Source organism: Myotis daubentonii, chromosome 6, assembly GCF_963259705.1.
Source record: "Myotis daubentonii chromosome 6, mMyoDau2.1, whole genome shotgun sequence".
Classification (NCBI taxonomy): domain Eukaryota; kingdom Metazoa; phylum Chordata; class Mammalia; order Chiroptera; family Vespertilionidae; genus Myotis; species Myotis daubentonii.
In genome coordinates this window covers 75149242-75167228 of record NC_081845.1, presented here as the reverse complement: position 1 = coordinate 75167228, position 17987 = coordinate 75149242, and the positions used below count along the sequence as shown (strand labels likewise).

The 17987-nt window shown below is 40.1% G+C and overlaps 1 pseudogene; it reads left to right on the top strand.

The window, feature by feature from the left end:
- The first annotated feature begins 4816 nt into the window (after positions 1-4816).
- LOC132237606 (nucleophosmin-like) lies at positions 4817-5781 on the top strand (annotated as a pseudogene).
- The last annotated feature ends 12206 nt before the right edge of the window (positions 5782-17987 follow it).

Sequence of the window (17987 nt, the reverse complement as noted above, 5' to 3'; positions counted from 1 at the left end):
AAATTATTATTATTATTACCTCTCCTATTCAAATTACCATCATTTTATCACTATGCATTTTGTCAATTACTACAAAGATTTTGTCCTTACCATTTTAGCTGAAATTTTTTTTCTTACAAGTCTGATATCCTAATTATATGATTAAATAAATTTTCCCATTCTTGATGTTTCTGATGTATTCCAATAGCAGTTGACACTGTAGTTCCAATATTTAAAAATGTCAACCCATTATTTCACTCTGAAACTTTTTCTTCTCTTGAATACATGGCACTGATTCTCCTTCCCTCTGGGTATGCAGGAAAAACTTCCTAGTCATTAAAACTTGGAAAAATACCATAAGCTGCTCTCATATGTGCACTCTTCCAATAAGTCTACCAAGGCCTTCCCCTCAATTCCAGGAACACCACCAATTATGTGTCTCTGTCATTGTCTTCTCTATCAATACACTTATCTCTTCTGCTGAACCTCCAAAAATAATGTGCTCTTTGAAAGTAGGTAGTTTTGCTTTTTAATCTGTGGGAGTTCAGTGCTAGATAATGCTAGGCACTTAGTTAGATATTCTGTAAATGATTATGAACTCATTAATGGAAATTAACCAAATGACATTAGGTAATTAATATTCTGGAAAATGTAAGAGCAAATATAGAGTCCTAGACTTCAGAAAAAGCATGTGTATTTAAGGGCAGACTGAAAGAATGATTGAATACAGAGATAAAGCTGAAGAGGCAAGCATAAAGAGTTTTGTATCTCGTGTTATAGGTTTTGAGAGCCTTTCCTAAATGTTAGGAGAAATCTCTAAAAAATGTTTAGAAATGTATTAGATACCACCTCACACCTTTTAGAATGGCTATTATCAACAAGACAAGTAATAACAAATGAAGGAGAGGTTGTAGAGAAAAAGGAACCCTCATTCACTGCTGGTGGGAATGTAAACTGGTACAGCCACTATGGAAAATAGTATGGAGGTTCCTCAAAAAAATTAAGAATAGATTTACCATATGACCCAGCAATCCCTCTTCTGGGTATCTAACTGAAAAATTTAAAACACTTATTTGCAAAGACTTGCATTCCTATGTTCACTGTAGCATTTTTCACAGGGGCCAAGATACAGAAACAACCCATGTGTCTTTTGATAGATGATTAGATAAAGAAGATGTGGTGCACATATACAATGGAATACTATTCAGCCATAGGAAAAGATAAAATATTGCCATTTGCAAAACTTGGATGGATCTTGAGAATATCATGCTAAGCAAAACAAGTCAGACAGAAAAAGTCAAGAACCATACGATTTCACTTATATGTGGGATATAAAACTGAAAGGAACAAATGAACAAACAAGACAAATAAACAAACAAAAATTCACAGACACAGGAGAAAACCAAGATGGCAGCATAGGTAAGCACCTGAAATTGCTGCCTCGCACAAACACTTCAAAAATACAACTAAAATACAAAATGGACAGCATCCAGAATCACAGGAAGGCTGGCTGAGTGGAAATTCTACAACTAGAAGGAAAGAGAAAAGCACACTGAGACTCAGAGGAGGTACGGAAGTAAAGTGCAGAGGTACAGAGGCGCACATGGAAAGGGCTGGCAACTAAGAATGCGGTTGTCTTTTTCAATTGGGAGGGAGACACAAGCTCCTGACAGCCCTGACTCCAGTTCCGGACGAGTCTCTGGGGACCCAGACTCATACAGGGAGAAACTGGACTGTCTGGCAGTGGGCAGAACTTGAGAGCAGCTTTCTCTCAGAGGTGCTTGCAGCGATTACCGTGGACCACTGAGACCCTGGACCTCTTAGGGCAGACCTGAGGATCAGCCACAGCTGTTTGCTCCACTCTGTTGATTCCCTGAGACCCCACCCCACCCAAGCTGTGCGCAGGGGCTTTTGCATATGAATGGCCTGACCCTTTGCAATCTAAAATTACCTAACAAACTGCAGCGGGGTCAGAGAGACCCAGATCATGCAAAAGAAGGCCCAAGGCCCCACAGCAGACTGCATTGCTTCACAGCTGGGCCTCATCTGGGCACCTCCAAATCCCAAACAAAGAAGAGGAATCTGCAGATCTCTTCATACCTCCTGCTAGGTAGCCTCAGGCAGAGGCTAAATTAGCACCTCCTTAGAGATCCAAGTGCCAGTGTACCCAGTGGTCAGAGTGGGACCATCCAGATTACAACTCCTCAGATCCATAAGGGACACACTCAGGGGCCAGACTCAGTGAGCACCAAAGCCCCACTGAAAAAAGTCTTGCCCCATAAGGGTGTCTTCAGCACAGAAGTTCTCCCACCGTAGACACAGCTGAATCTCACAGCCAATTGACCTGGAGGCCAATTCCTCCCAGTGATACCTAAAACAATCAGGGCTTAACTACAACAAGACTGTGCATACAGCCCACAAAGGGGTGCACAAAGAGTGTCCACCTCAGGTAATTGGGGAGGCTGAGCCACTGGGCCCTATAGGACACCTAGCACAGAAAACCACTCTATCAACACAGGAAAGCAGCTAAAATGCAGAGACAAAGAAACAGGTCACAAATGACAGAAATGGAGGAAAGCAAACTACTGGATATAGAGTTCAAAACCATGGTTTTAAGGGTTTTCAAGAATTTTCTAGAAACTGCCGATAAATTTAGTAAGACCCTCAATAAGTCTAGTGAGACCATCGAGGATATGAAAAAGAACCAACTAGAAATTAAGCATACACTGACTGAAATAAAGAATATTATACAGAGATCCAACAGCAGACTAGAGGATCGCAAGAATCAAGTCAAAGATTTGAAGTACGAAGAAGTAAAAAACACCCAACAGGAAAAACAAAGAGAAAAAAGAATCCAAAAATATGAAGATAGTGTAAGGAGCCTCTGGGACAACTTCAAGCGTACCAACATCCGAATTATGGGGGTCCCAGAAGAGAAGAGAGAGCAAGATATTGAAAACCTATTTGAAGAAATAATGACAGAAAACTTCCCCTACCTGGTGAAAGAAATAGACTTACAAGTCCAAAAAGTGAAGAGAACCCCCAAACAAAAGGAATCCAAAGAGGGCCACATCATAATTAAAATGCCAAGAGCAAAAGACAAAGAGAGAATCTTAAAAGCAGCAAGAGAAAAACAGCTAGTTACCTACAATGGAGTACCCATACGATTGTCAGCTGATTTCTCAACAGAAACGATGCAGGCCAGAAGGGAGTAGCAAGAAATATTCAAAGTGATGAATAGCAAGAACCTACAACCAAGATTAGTCTACCCAGCAAAGCTATCATTCAGAATTGAAGGTCAGATAAAGAGCTTCACAGATAAGAAAAAGCTAAAGGAGTTCATCACCACCAAACCAGTATTATATGAAATGCTGAAAGGTTTTCTTTAAGAAGAGGAAGAAGAAGAAAAAGGTAAAGATAAAAATTATGAACAACATATACATATCTATCAACAAGTGAATCTAAAAATCAAGTGAATAAAAAATCTGATGAACAGAATAAACTGGTGAATATAATAGGATCAGGGGCATAGAAAGGGAGTGGACTGACAATTCTCAGGGGAAAAGGGGTGTGGGGATGCGGGAAGAGACTGGACAAAAATCGTACACCTATGGATGAGGACAGTGGGGGGATGGTAAGAGCAGAGGGTGGGGTGGGAACCGGGTGGAGGGGAGCTATGGGGGGAAAAAGAGGAACAACTGTAATAATCTGAAAAATAAAGGTTTAAAAAAAATTCACAGACACAGACAATAGTATGGTGGATACCAGAGAGAAGGGGCATTGGGAGGATAGTAAGAAAGGGGACAAATACATAGTGATGGTAAAAGATTTGACTTTGGTTGGTGGGCACACAATGTAATATACAGATGATATATCATAGAATTGTACACATGAAACCTATATAATTTTAGTAACCAACGTCACCCCAATAAATTTAATGAGAAAAGTATATTGTAATTGAACAAATTTAAGTTATAACTTTAAACCGTAAACTCAGATAAGCAGAAATGTAATATTCTTCTTCTGTAATACAGTTATTTCAATCTCGGTTTTTAATCTCCATCATTATACTTTTGTCAATTCTATAGAAAATAGTTCTTTATAATTTAAATGCTTTCTACTTAAAATTCCTTTCCTTCCACTCCCCTTTATCCTCAGGGGTTATTTAATTTCATGTCATGAAAGGAAGGCATCTGGTCTATGGCCATTGGTATTAGTTCATGCTACCATCTATTTAAATGCAGAGCCAAGCAGGGCTCCTGAGATTCTAATAGGATCAACTAGATGAATGATATTACCATTCACTAAGAAAAACAATAAAGGAATAGGAGCAGGGTTCAGAATGGAGAATGCTATCTTGGCAGGGTGTGGGAGACAATCATGAGATTAACTCAAGCAGGCAGATGGGTATCTGGGATTGGGCACTCAGAAGAAACAGGTGAGCTCGAGATGGTGATTTAGGGCATCAATACATACCTGGCAAAGATAGATGCTCACTAAAGACTTGTCAAATAAACAACCACCGCACACCATTAGAAACGATGGTTGAAGCTATGGAAATGCAAGTATAGAATAATAACATATAATGGCTGAAAACAGAAGGTTAGGAAATGTGAATATGTATGAAACAAGTTAAGGAAACTTTGTTCTTTAAAGAGACAGTGTAGGAGAAAACACACACACACATGAGATAGTAATGTCGCAGAAACCAATATAGCAGAGAGTTCAAAAGGGTGGATCAACCCTAGTGCAATTTCATCCTAGGCATCTGTTTCGCCAAACAGAAGTTATTTATCTCTGCCCACCTTCTCTCTCACCTAAGTGTGTGCTCCACCCCATGGAATAGTCTATGGACATGGACATGAGCCCCCAAGGCCCCAGAACTATCTTTTCAGTTGTGAACTACAGGCCAACAGACTATCACTTTAAAGTGGATAATGATGAAAATGAGCACTAATTATTATTATTTATTATTATTATTATTATTATTATTATTTCAGAGAGGAAGAGAGAGGGAGAGAAAGATAGTAACATCAATGATGACAGAGAATCATTGATCAGCTGCCTCCTGCACACCCTACACTGGAGATTGAGCCTGCAATAGGAACCCAACTGTGACCTCCTGGTTCATTGGTCAAAGCTCAACCACTGAGCCACACAGGACAGGAAGCATCAATTATCTTTACAGATGATCAGTTTAAGGACTGGTGCAAAGGATGCACTACACACTGTTGAAGTAGAGGCAATGAATTATGAAGGCAGTCCAATTAAAATAACACAGGCAACTTTGAAAATGTCTATACAGCCAATAATTTCCCTTTGTGGCTTTGAAATAACACCACCTGTGGTCTGAAGGTTAAAATGTGTTTCCAAACCTGTGCATATGAGTGGACAGCACTTAGCAGTTGTGGAGGAAGAGACAGAGTAAGTAGGTGAAGTGGAGGAGGATGTAAAAATCATAAGTATGTCTGGAAAGCGTTCTGCCCCTGGAAGTGGTAGCAAGTTCCATAGATAAAAGGAAAACTTGCTGTTAATGAAGATGATGATGATGATGATGATGATTTTGAGGTTGAGGAAACTGAAGAAAAAGCTCCAGTAAAGAAATCTATATGACATTCTCCCGCCGAAAATGCACAAAAATCAAACCAGAATGGAAAAGACTCAAAACCATCAACATCAAGATCAAAAGGTAAAGAATCCTTTAAAAAAAAGAGGGAGAGAGAGACAGGGAAAAGCTCCTAAACACCAAAAAGACCTAGTTTTTTAAAAGACATTAAAGCAAAAAATGCAAGCATTATATAGAAAAGGCACTACTAGTAAATTAAGCCCCAAAAATGGAAAAAGAGGAGAATGAGAGACAAATATAATCCCTACCGACTATCATCAAGAATCCAGATTGAAGTCTTCTCAGTCCCCTTTCCTGATTAACCACCAATGCATGCCCCATTCTAGGCTGGAAGCTATATCACTCTTAATCTCCTAAAGCACTTTCACGTGACTACTGATTCAGTGAACATTTCTTTCTACTTGATCATTTATCTCACCTCTTTGACCATGTTTTAAAGACCTATGTTATCTCCCTAGCTGCTCAATAAATATTTGAATGAATCAAAAAAAGGTGGATTAATTATCATTCTCAAATAGTTCAGTGAGGTCAAGGAAGATAAGAAATATGAATTGTCTACAATATTAAGCCACAGAGAGATCATCAAAGACTTCTACCTAAAAAATTTTGGTGGTGTAGTCTTGATGGAAACCAGAATTTGAAGTGTATGGAAAGTGAAATAATCCTATATAATAAAAGACTAATATGCAAATTGTCCCCTTGGGAGTTCGACCAGGAGACTGGGAGTATAACCGCTCACTATGATGTGTGCTGACCACCAGGGGGTAGTGTGGAACATGGTGGGCAACCAGCGGCAGCAGCAGGGAACTGAGGGAGCGAGGAGGCGGGAAGCCGGGAGGTGGGGAACCTGATTGGCCCTGATCACCTGCCAGGCCTAGGGGCCCTACCCATGCATGAATTTTGTGCACCAGGCCTCTAGTGGAAATAATAAATGAAGACAACTATTTTACAAAAAAATCTGAACAGGAAAAGGAGAGAGAGGTTTACTACTAAAGGTAAAATTAAAGTTTAAAAAAAGGTTTGGGAAGTTGGTTGCATTTAGAATTGAAAAATAATTTTTTCATTGGTTAGTTTATTAATCTCAGATCTCTGGTTATAATCTTCTCTTGATTCTCTACCTCACCAGTATCAAAATCATTTTGTAAACGCTGTGAATTCTTTCTCAGTAGCAGTTTTCATGTTTGCCCCAACTGTTTATTTCATTCTCCTATCACCATCTCTCCAAAATAAACTTAAAATCCCTTAAGTCACCTACAACAATTTACATTATCTTATTGAAACATTGCTTTGATCATATCACATGTCTTCAAAACACCTTTTTCAGCATTTACTTCCTAACAAATAAAGCAAACACTACTTTTACAAAGAGAAACAAAACCCTCTAAATTGTTGCTCAGTTCAAACCAACTCCATTTTCCTATAAGTATACCATTTTTCATGTCCTTGTGTCTGCCAACAGATATCCTCTTCACTTTCTCCACTTATCCAAATTCCACTTACCATCTCAGACTCGGTTCAGATGTCATCTCAACAATGCTATTTGCTTTGATCTCAAGTAGAAGAGATCACTCTTTCCTGGGCAATCTGACAGTCAATTTTGACAGCTCCTATCACACTTTTTACACACTGTGAACTAAAGTTATGTGTTTAACTCCCCCCTATGAGATGGCAAACAGCTTGAAGATGGTGAATATATTTTATGTATCTCCTAGCTCTCACAGAGCCTTATACAGTAGATCTTCAATAACACGAGTAAATTTCTGAATGCAGCAGTGTTAATGCAAGAAGAATCCAGAAAAAGAACAGGCACAAAAGACTGAGAGAAAATGATTTACTGTTCAGTAACTAGGACATTCAAATACCTCTGTTATTATTATTGTCAATCATAACATGCACAAAGACTTCTTAATTAGGGTTGTCAAAAATAGGTTTAAAAATGAATTCAGTACAAACAAATAATAATGATACCAATAGCAGAGCCACCAGCATACATTACACACACCATGGAGCTGTGCATTTTGATAGGATTCTAGGCCTTTGGCGAAACACTGGGGAGCTAAAGAAAGGGTCCTGCTTGCTTATTATCCTGGAAAGTGTAGTAGTGAGTAAAGAACAGTACGAATACAGTCCCATGAAAAGTTTTGAACTATGAATTCTAATTTGATTCAGCCAATAGTTTGAAGTATCTTTTATGTACTAAGCACTATGGGTTAACATAGTGTGAAAGAGAAGATGGTAAGATACAGGACCTTCTCAAGAATCATATCGTCTAATGAGAGTGACAGAGAGGTGTTAACAGTATGAGGTTACTGCTCCAGCCTCCCAAGGCCCAGTGCCAAACTTAAGATGTCCATAGCAGTCACCAGGGATCACAGCCATGGCTCGGTGACAGTCCTCATCTGGCTACCATCTGAGGCGGCCATGGGGGCAGGACCCCAGCCTCCACACACAACCCAAAAATCTCTGATTGGACAACTCCTGTGTCTTCAGCTCCGGCTTTTCACCCTGTAGAACTCAGGCATGAGGGTCACAGCCATCACAAAGGAAGAGCCGAGCTGCCTCCATGCTGCCGGCATTTGTGCTATCTCTTCCCCCTCCCATTTTTGACAAACAGCCTTCAACTTGCATTTAATTTAGACCAGAACTGTCCAGTAGAAATAGAATGCAAATCAGTGAGCCACATATTAAATTTTAAATTTTCTAGTAGCCACAATTTAAAAATATATAATGAAACTAGTAAAATTAATTTTAATAATATACTCACTTAACCCAATATAGTCAATATATTAGCATTTTCCTGTTTTTACTATTTTTTTTATTGTTGACTCTATTACAGATGTCCTCTATTTCCTGCCTCCACACTGCCTCCACCATGCTTCACCTCATAATTGTCTGTGTCCATGGGCTATGCATATATGCATATATATTGTTTGGTTGCTCTCTTCCCATCCTCCTCTCTAAAATCTGCCTCTGGTCCAGGAATATATGCATCCCTATGTTCATAGCAGCATTATTTAAAATAGCCAAGATCTGGAAAGAGCCCAAATGCCTATCAGTAGATGAGTGGAGAAAAAAGCTGCGGTACATTTACACAATGGAATACTACGTGGCTGTAAAAAAGAAGGAATGCTTACCCTTGGAGACAACATGCAAGGACCTAGAGAGTATTATGCTAAGCGAAATAAGCCAGTCAGAGATAGACACATATCACTTGATCTCACTTACATGTGGAATCTAAAGAACAACATATTAGCATTTCAATGTCATCAAAAATTAAGATATTTTGAATGTTTTATATCAAATCTTTGAAATACAGTATTGTATTTTATGCATACAGTACATTTCAATACAGACTAGCCACATTTTAAGTGCTGAATAGCTATACGTACATAGTTGCTATCATATAACCAAGCACAGATATAGACTTTTGCTATCCATAGGGAGACTGAGGTAGGAAAAGATACTCACCACAATGGGGAAATCGATTTCTATAAATGTTACACACCATTTAGATTTTCTATTTTTTAAAACTCATAAGAAAAGACAGACTCAAATAAATGTCATACTAGAGATGCAGATCTAACTGCTGTGGGGATACCAAGATCAAGATTGCCGAGGAGAAATGGAAAAGAAGAGGTTGCAGGCATTGACCTAAAATCTGAAAGATGGGTGGAATGTTGACAGCAGAGAACTGGGGTAGGGTGGGACAGGGGAAATCCTCACACAGTGTATCATAGGGGCAAAGTTTCAAAAGCATCAACTTGTAAAATATATTCACAGAGGAGCAAGTGGTCCAGCCTGGGTGGGCAAATATAGAAAAATATGAAAAGCAAATTGTTTAAGTGTTTGAATCTCACTTAGATAATTATATGTAGGAAGTAAAAAAAAATTAAAATAGCAATGCTTCCTTATCTTTTTTCCTTGATGGATTAGGGATGCCTTATATCCTTCTGAATCAGCATGTATTATACTCTTCTATTGTGTTCTGAAAATGTAAACAGCGGGACTAACAAATAGCTATACTTCATCCTCAGTGCCTTTATCCTTTACATTTTATCTGAAAGGACAGAACCAGGTCTATGATTAACCACTTATTTCCTAGAGGAAATATTGATTTTATCTGGGAAATGAAATGGTAAAGTATAAAAATTTAGGAGTTGTTTTAAAATTGACTAGAGGCCCAGTGCACGAAATTCGTGCATGGCTAGGGTTCCTAGGCCTGGCCAGCTAATTAGGACCTATCAGGGCCTTCTGGCTGCCGGCCAGGGTCTTTCTTTGTTCCTCACCGCCCTCTGGTGATCAGCATATGTCATAGCGAGTGATCAAACTCCCAGTCTCCTGGTCGAACTCCCGAGGGGACACTTTGCATATTAGCCATTTTTATAGATAGATAGATAGATAGATAGATAGATAGATAGATAGATAGATGATAGATAGATAGATAGATATAGATATAGACATATAGATAGATATAGATATAGATATAGATATAGATATAGATATAGATTGCATTTTATTATAACTTTATATTATTTTTATCCTAGCCAGTTTAATCCTAGAAATTGTTATAAAATGTTGTCATTCATTAAAAATGAGATCATGGCCTACTTCTGGCCCAAGGAAGTCACATTTTAGCAATTTAATAAGTGTTGGAGTGAAGGGAGAGAGATATAATTTACTGACTACTAGATTGTGCCAAGCACTAAGCTAAGTTTTGGGGGTATACACCTAATTTATTCCTCACAATAACTCTATGAGCTATATAACTTTTTCTTTTTTATTAATTAATGATATGGCTTTGTTTCTGAAGTATATACATTCAACAAATAGTTTTGAATTTTAAAATTAATTTAAAAATTTACTTTGGGCAGTGAGTGCATGATGCAGTGTGCAGATGATGTGTTATAGAGTTGTACACTTGAAACCTATATGGTTTTATTAACCAATGTCACCTCAATAAATTCAACAGAAAATTAACTTAAAAATAAATGACATGTTTTCGGAAATATTTGTTGGAGAAAACAAGGTTTAATAACTTATACAAAGTCATACATGCACTTGTTGGCAGACACAAAATTGAACCCAGATCTCTGATCCAAGGACCCTGGTCCTAAACATGTTTTATTGACTGTCTACAGCATAGTTCATAAAACACAATATTGACAAAATGAAGGGATCATTGTTATCTAGATTTATTATATAGCTATGTCTATAAATTTCTTAGCTCAGTACTAGGCACATAAAACAATCAGTTGATACTGGTCATTATTACTAATACAATTCATATTATTGATTAACAAGATAAGCCTCACCAAAATATCAAGCAGTAAAAAAGTTTCTATTTGAAAAATTGAATTACTGTGTTGGAATTCACCAGATGACTATAAATTCTTCTTTGGACTTGAGAATAAAAGAGCTCTAGGGAGAAGGATCCATGGGAAATGGCTATGGAAGGGTAGAGCCAAGGCATTCTGAGGAAGGGAAAGTTCAGAGTATATCTTTTCCCCAGGCTCAGATTTCCAAAGGCCCCAAACATATGAGAGAGAGAGAGAGAGAGAGAGAGAGAGAGAGAGAGAGAGAGACACCAGGCTGGGTCAGGGTTTTGAAGAGACATGCATGCAAGTGTCTATTAGATCAGAAAAGCCAAGCAGAGACTTTGATGGCAGAGGGAACTTATAAACCAAGTAATAATTCAGATTTATTGCTAACAAATCAGTAGTAATTCAGAAAGCCTATGATAGCAGAGAATGACACAGTCTTATTTCCCAACTAGATAGAAGCCAAACTTGAGCATTCAATTTTCTGTAAAAAGATATTAAGGTTTTAAAAGTACACAAATCAAAATAAACAGTATTTAAGATAAAATATCTGTGGTCTTATTAGGTGATGTTAAAAAATAAAAAGGAAAACCAAAGGACAAAAACAAAGCTGTATCTCTACACTACATACTGACAGCTGTCAGAGGGGAGGAGTGAGGGGAGACTGGATGAAAAAAGGTGAAGGGATTAGCCAAAGAACATACATGCATAACCAATAGACACAGACTCCAGTGTGGCGACGGCCAGAGGGAAGGGGGCAGGGTTGGAGCTCAGTGAAGGAAGGGAAAATGGGAACATCTGTAATAGTGTCAACAAAAAAAGTTTAAAAAAATGTGTCAGCAGAAGAGCAAGCAAATGAGAAGGAGAAAATAAATATAATTAATGAAGGGATGATGCCAACACCTCTGACTTTTGGAAAAGTTACTTTAGTAATGTCTAATTCAAAAGGAAGAGGGATAAATAAAATTAAAGTGTTTTACTCAGAGTGTTACATTTTTAAAGCAATTTATTAAGGAATCTAAGGATGATGATTTCTTATTTAGCTAGTCATGTGTCAACTGAAATAAATCATTTCCCACATCTTAGAATTTATTTCAAAAAAATTTAAACAGCCCTGGCCAGTGTTTTTCAGTGGTTAGAGTGCCAAACCTTGCACAGAAAGATTTCAGGTTCCATCCCTGACCCGGTTGGGGCATGTGCAGGAGGCAACCAATCTATATGTCTCTTTCATATTGATGTTTTTCACTCTCCCTCTTCCTCCCTCCCTCCCACTATCTCTAAAAATCAATGGAAAAATATTATCCAGTGAAGATTAACAACAAAAAAGTAAAAAATAAAAATGTAAGCATCTTATAAATGCAAAACACCCATTCATTTTTTTTCTCACTTAGAAAACTTCCAGTCCTGGGCTCTATTAATCTCTATGAACTAGTGAAGGTCAATGACTCTGAGTGCAACCCAGGCCTATAAGGTCATGACCAATATGAGAACGTGGGTACTTTTAAATTATTCTTTAGACTTTTTTTTTTCTGTTCTGTAATTTTTTGGAGGGGGGTGAAATTTGGAAGAGAACACTTTCTTAGTGGTGTTATGTTCATGTGCTAAAAAGGAGGCCAATACCACACCAATAATTTTTGGAACTCAAGCATATCATTAACAATTTTTCCTCGTGTCTGGTTATATGAAGGGTACAAAGCAGGGAATGATGCTACTTATGTTTCCTCACTTACAATCTTTGTCTCTGCCTCTTTCAGGAACTCAAGTCTATGTTTTTCCTCATTAGTTACACTTTAGAAATTATTTCCATCATTTTAATCGTCACTAAAATGCACAGAAGGAATCCTCATCAGACCAAAGGGTAGGGATGGAATTTGTGAGCGGTACAATCAGATTATGTCACCTCTTCACCCTTGGCATTGACATGAGTGGGAGGAAAATACATGGGTAAGGACAGAGTGCGCCTGGGGCCACGGGATGGAAGGGTGAACTTGTGACAATTTCAGAGATGGTGACATTTGATCTGAATCCTCAAAGAAAACCTTATTCTTTATTACAGAACTAGAGGCCCAGTGCATGAAATTTGTGCATGGGGGGAGGGGTCCTTCAGCCCAGCCTGCACCCTCTCTAATCCAGGACCCCTTGGGGGATGTCCAACTGCCTGTATCCTGCAGGGATTGGGGATAAACTGGTAGTCAGACATCCCTCTTGCAATCCAGGACCACTGGCTCCTAACCACCTGCCTGCCTGCCTGCCTGATCACCCCTAACCACCTTTGCCTGCTGGCCTGATCGCCCCTAACTGCCCTCCCCTGCTGGCCTGATCACCCCCTAACTCAGTGATGGCGAACTTATGACACACGTGTCAGAGATGACACGCGAACTCATTTTTTTGGTTGATTTTTCTTTGTTAAATGACATTTAAATATATAAAATAAATATCAAAAATATAAGTCTTTGTTTTACTATGGTTGCAAATATAAAAAAATTTCTATATGTGACATGGCACCAGAGTTAAGTTAGGGTTTTTCAAAATGCTGACACGCCAAGCTCAAATTATCCATCACTGCCCTAACTGCTCCCTCCTGCCAGCCTGATCGCCCCCTAAATGTTCCCCCCTGCCGGCCTGATCACCCCCTAACTGCTCTCCCTTGCTGGCCTGGTCGCCCCTAACTACCTCTGCCTTGGCCGCTGCCATCATGGCTTTGTCCAGAAGGACATCCAGAAGATGTCCAGTCTAATTAGCATATTACCCTTTTATTAGTATAGATGGTCTTCCTTTAGCAGAAAAGGTCACTCATTTCAACCTTGCACTTCAGCTAGAATTGGAATAGGGAGAACCAAGAAATCATCTTACCCATTAGATAAAGCAGCGATTTCCAACCTTTTTCATCTCATCGCACACATAAACTAAGTACTGAAATTCTGTGGCACACAAAATATAGATTTTTTTTGCAGATCTGAGAAAAATAGGTGTAATTTTGATTCATTCACACCAGACAGCTATTGTCATTTTTTTATTTGACAATCTAAGGGGGGAAAGATCAGCTCCCTGACTACATAGTCAGGTATTGCATGTTTTAAAAATTCTCTCACCGACTCCGCCCCGGCCCGAGGAACCCTCGCTCCTGCCCTGTCTCCCCTTGTGCCGCAGGACCGGTCTCAGCCTCTTAAAGAATTCAGAAAATGGGAGAAACCAAGATGGCGGCATAGGTTAACGCCGGAGATTGCTGCCTCGAACAACCACTTCAGAGATATAACTAAAGAACAGAACGGACATCATCCAAAACCACAGGAAGGCTGGCTGAGTGCAAATTCTACAACTAGGAGGAAAGAGAATATCTTACCCAGACTCAGAGGAGGCGCAGTGCTGAAGTGAAATACTGAGGTGCAGAGTGCGCGCGCAGAGCGGGCTGACGGCGGAGGGCGCGGTTGTTGTTTTCAACCAGGAGGGAGTTTCAGACTCTGAGCTCCAGATCCGGGCGAGTCTCTGGGGACCAAGATTCAAACGGGAGAAGCGGGACTGTCTGGCTTCGGTCGGAACTCGAAGGCAGCTTTCTCTCCCAGGTTTGCAGCCATTGCTGGGACTCTGAGAGGCAGAGCCCCTGGGGAAGGAACTGAGAGCAGCCATAACTGCTTGCTCCCCCGGCCCTGTAGATCCCCGGGGACCCGCCCCGCCCAAGCCCTTCACAGAACCATTTGCCGGATAGCCTCAGGCAAACACTAGATTAGCACCACCCTAGAGATCCGGCACAGAAGCTCTCCCACTGCAGACACAGCTGACTCTCATAGCCAGTTAGCCTGGAGGTCAAATCACCCCCGGTATTGCCGACATCAATCAAGGCTTAAAGGCAACAAGACTGCGCACAAAGACCACTAGGGGGTGTACCAAGAAAGCATAAAAAATGCGGAGACAAAGAAACAGGACAAAACTGTCAATGGAGGATATTGAGTTCAGAACCACACTTTTAAGGTCTCTTAAGAACTGTCTAGAAGCTGCCGATAAACTTAGTAAGGCCCTCGAAAAGACTGGTGAGACCGCCGATAAATGTTGTGAGATCCTCAAGAAATCTAATGAGACCCTCCATGTTGTGATAAAGAACCAACTAGAAATTAAGCATACACTGACTGAAATAAAGAATATTATACAGACACCCAACAGCAGACCAGAGGAGTGCAAGAATCAAGTCAAAGATTTGAAATGCGAAGAAGCAAAAAACACCCAACTGGAAAAGCAAAATGAAAAAAGAATCTGAAAATACGAAGATAGTGTAAGGAGCCTCTGGGACAGCTTCAAGCGCACCAACATCAGAATTATAGGGGAGCCAGAAGATGAGAGAGAGCAAGATATTGAAAACCTATTTAAAGAAATAATGACAGAAAACTTCCCCCACCTGGTGAAAGAAATAGACCTACAGGTCCAGGAAGCGCAGAGAACCCCAAACAAAAGGAATCCAAAGAGGACCACACCAAGACACATCATAATTAAAATGCCAAGAGCAAAAGACAAAGAGAGAACCTTAAAAGCAGCAAGAGAAAGAAACCCAGTTACCTACAAGGGAATACCCATACGACTGTCAGCTGATTTCTCAACAGAAACTTTGCAGGCCAGAAGGGAATGGCAAGAAATATTCAAAGTGATGAATACCAAGAACCTACAACCAAGATTACTTTCTCCAGCAAAGCTATCATTCAGAACGGAAGGTCAGATAAAGAGCTTCACAGATAAGGAAAAGCTAAAAGAGTTCATCACCACCAAACCAGTATTATATGAAATGCTGAAAGGTATCCTTTAAGAAGAGGAAGAAGAAAAAAAAAGGTAAAGATACAAATTATGAACAACAAATATGCATCTATCAACAAGTGAATCTAAGAATCAAGTGAATAAATAATCTGGTGATCATAATAGAATCAGGGACATAGAAAGGGAATGGACTGACTATTCTTGGGGGGGAAAGGGGTGTGGGAGATGCGGAAAGAGACTGGACAAAAATCGTGCACCTATGGATGAGGACAGTGGGTGGGGAGTGAGGGCGGAGGGTGGGGCGGGAGCTGGGAGGAGGGGAGTTATGCGGGGGGAAAAAAAAGAGGAACAAATGTAATAATCTGAACAATAAAGATTTAATTAAAAAAAAAAATTCTCTCGGCCCAGCAGTTGAAAATCACTGAGATAAAGCAGTTGCCACAACAGGTTTTGTAGACTAGTTTTCCTGCCCATCAAAAATATTCAGTAAGAGTTCACAAAGGGAAAGCGGGTATGGAAAGGAGTCCCTAGCACTTGCAGAAAAGTAGAAGATGAGAGAATTCACTTTGCGCTCCTAGAACCTTTGGGTAGCTAAACAGATGGGCCTGTTTTGAAGTGCAGAAGAAAAGGAAGGCATGAAAAGGGGGTGGGGCTGAAATGTAGATAATCTTGAGCTCCATGCAAGAATGTTTAATCTGCCAGGAGTGAGGAGTGAAGATTATTTGTAAAGCAGAGACTTAATGTAATCAACTACCTGCAGTGGTAAAATGGACAAAATCATGGAGAAACCCAGGGTTAATGCTGGCAACTAGGAAAATATCACTGTAAAATTTGTCATTAGTTATTTTTTTAATATATTTTATTGATTTTTTTACAGGAAGGAAGGGAGAGAGATAGAAAGTTAAAAACATCGATGAGAGAGAAACATTAATCAGCTGCCTCCTGCACACTCCCTACTGGGGATCAAGCCTGCAACCCGGGCATGTGTCCTTGGCTGGAATCAAACCTGGGACCTTGAGTCCGAAGGCCCACACTTTATCCACTGAGCCAAGCCGGTTAGGGCTCATTAGTTATTTTGTCATTACAATTAGAATGTAAGAGGGGAAGCTAAAAGTTAGTGTTCAGGTAATCCTTTTATCTGAAAGTTCCTCAAATAGACTTTTTAATGAAATGTTTCCAAAGCAGGGAAAAGTAAAATCAACTTTATAGGGGCTTCATGGCACTGACAATGGGTCTGTTTTACTTATTCTTATAACACTAGCATCAAAAAAGGCCAATGTCACCAAGAATTTGTTAATTTTAGAGGTATCAGTCCTCTCTTGGCTAAAGTTCTCACTTGGAAAACGTGGGAAATCAGCCCATCTAAACAAGCTCCATCTCTCCCATTTGGCACGATGGTGACAAGAGTGAGCCAAACAAATAAATATTAGCAGTTGACAGGCAAGTCTCCCTGCTTCCACTGCTGAAAAGGGAAGTAAGCCCCCCCAAAGTCACATACAGTCTTTGGCTACAGATTCTTCCCCCGTAGGGCTCACTTCATCTCTGGTTCTAAAGCTTTTCAGTGGAAATTCCCTTCTCACAAGGGTCTGCTCACTGCTGTGCCCAGCAGGAGGACTCTATCCACAGGCTGCTTACACTCCTGTCATTTAGGCTGATTCTGCAACTGACGGAGTTCTCTCCTATAGACTTAAAAGAATCTCAGATCTTTACTTGACAAATTAGCCATTTTCCCTTTTTTTCAAACATTTCTCAACATAACCCATAAAAACTCACCTGACCTGAGGAAAGCTCAATTTTCAGTGTTTGCATCAGTCACCTTCAGACCCAAAGAATACAGGGGACAACAGGAACCACCTCCAAATTGTGACTTTTCCACCTTTGTAGCTGGAGAATCCTATCTACACTAATAAAAGAGAAAAATGGTAATTGGCGTACAAGCTACCCTTTTCATTGGCTAATCAGGGCTATATGCAAATTAACTGCCAACTAAGATTGGCAGTTAACTGCCAACAAGATGGCGGTTAATTTGCATATGTAGGCACAATGCAGGGAGGCGAAAGGGAAAGCAGGAAGAAGCCCCCTGCCACTGACAGTGATCAGAAACCCAGGGGGGAGCTAAGAGCCGGGGGGCAGGGCAAAGGCGGCCCTGGGGCGGCCTTTGCCCTGCCCCCCAGCCATGATTGGAGAATCAGGTGCCTTTTCCGCCCTGGCCAGTGATAGCAGGAAGTAGGGGTGGAGCCAGCGATGGGAGCTGGGCACGGTCGAAGCTGGCAGTCCCAGGAGCTAGGGGTCCCTTGCCTGGGCCTAAAGCGAAGCCCACGATC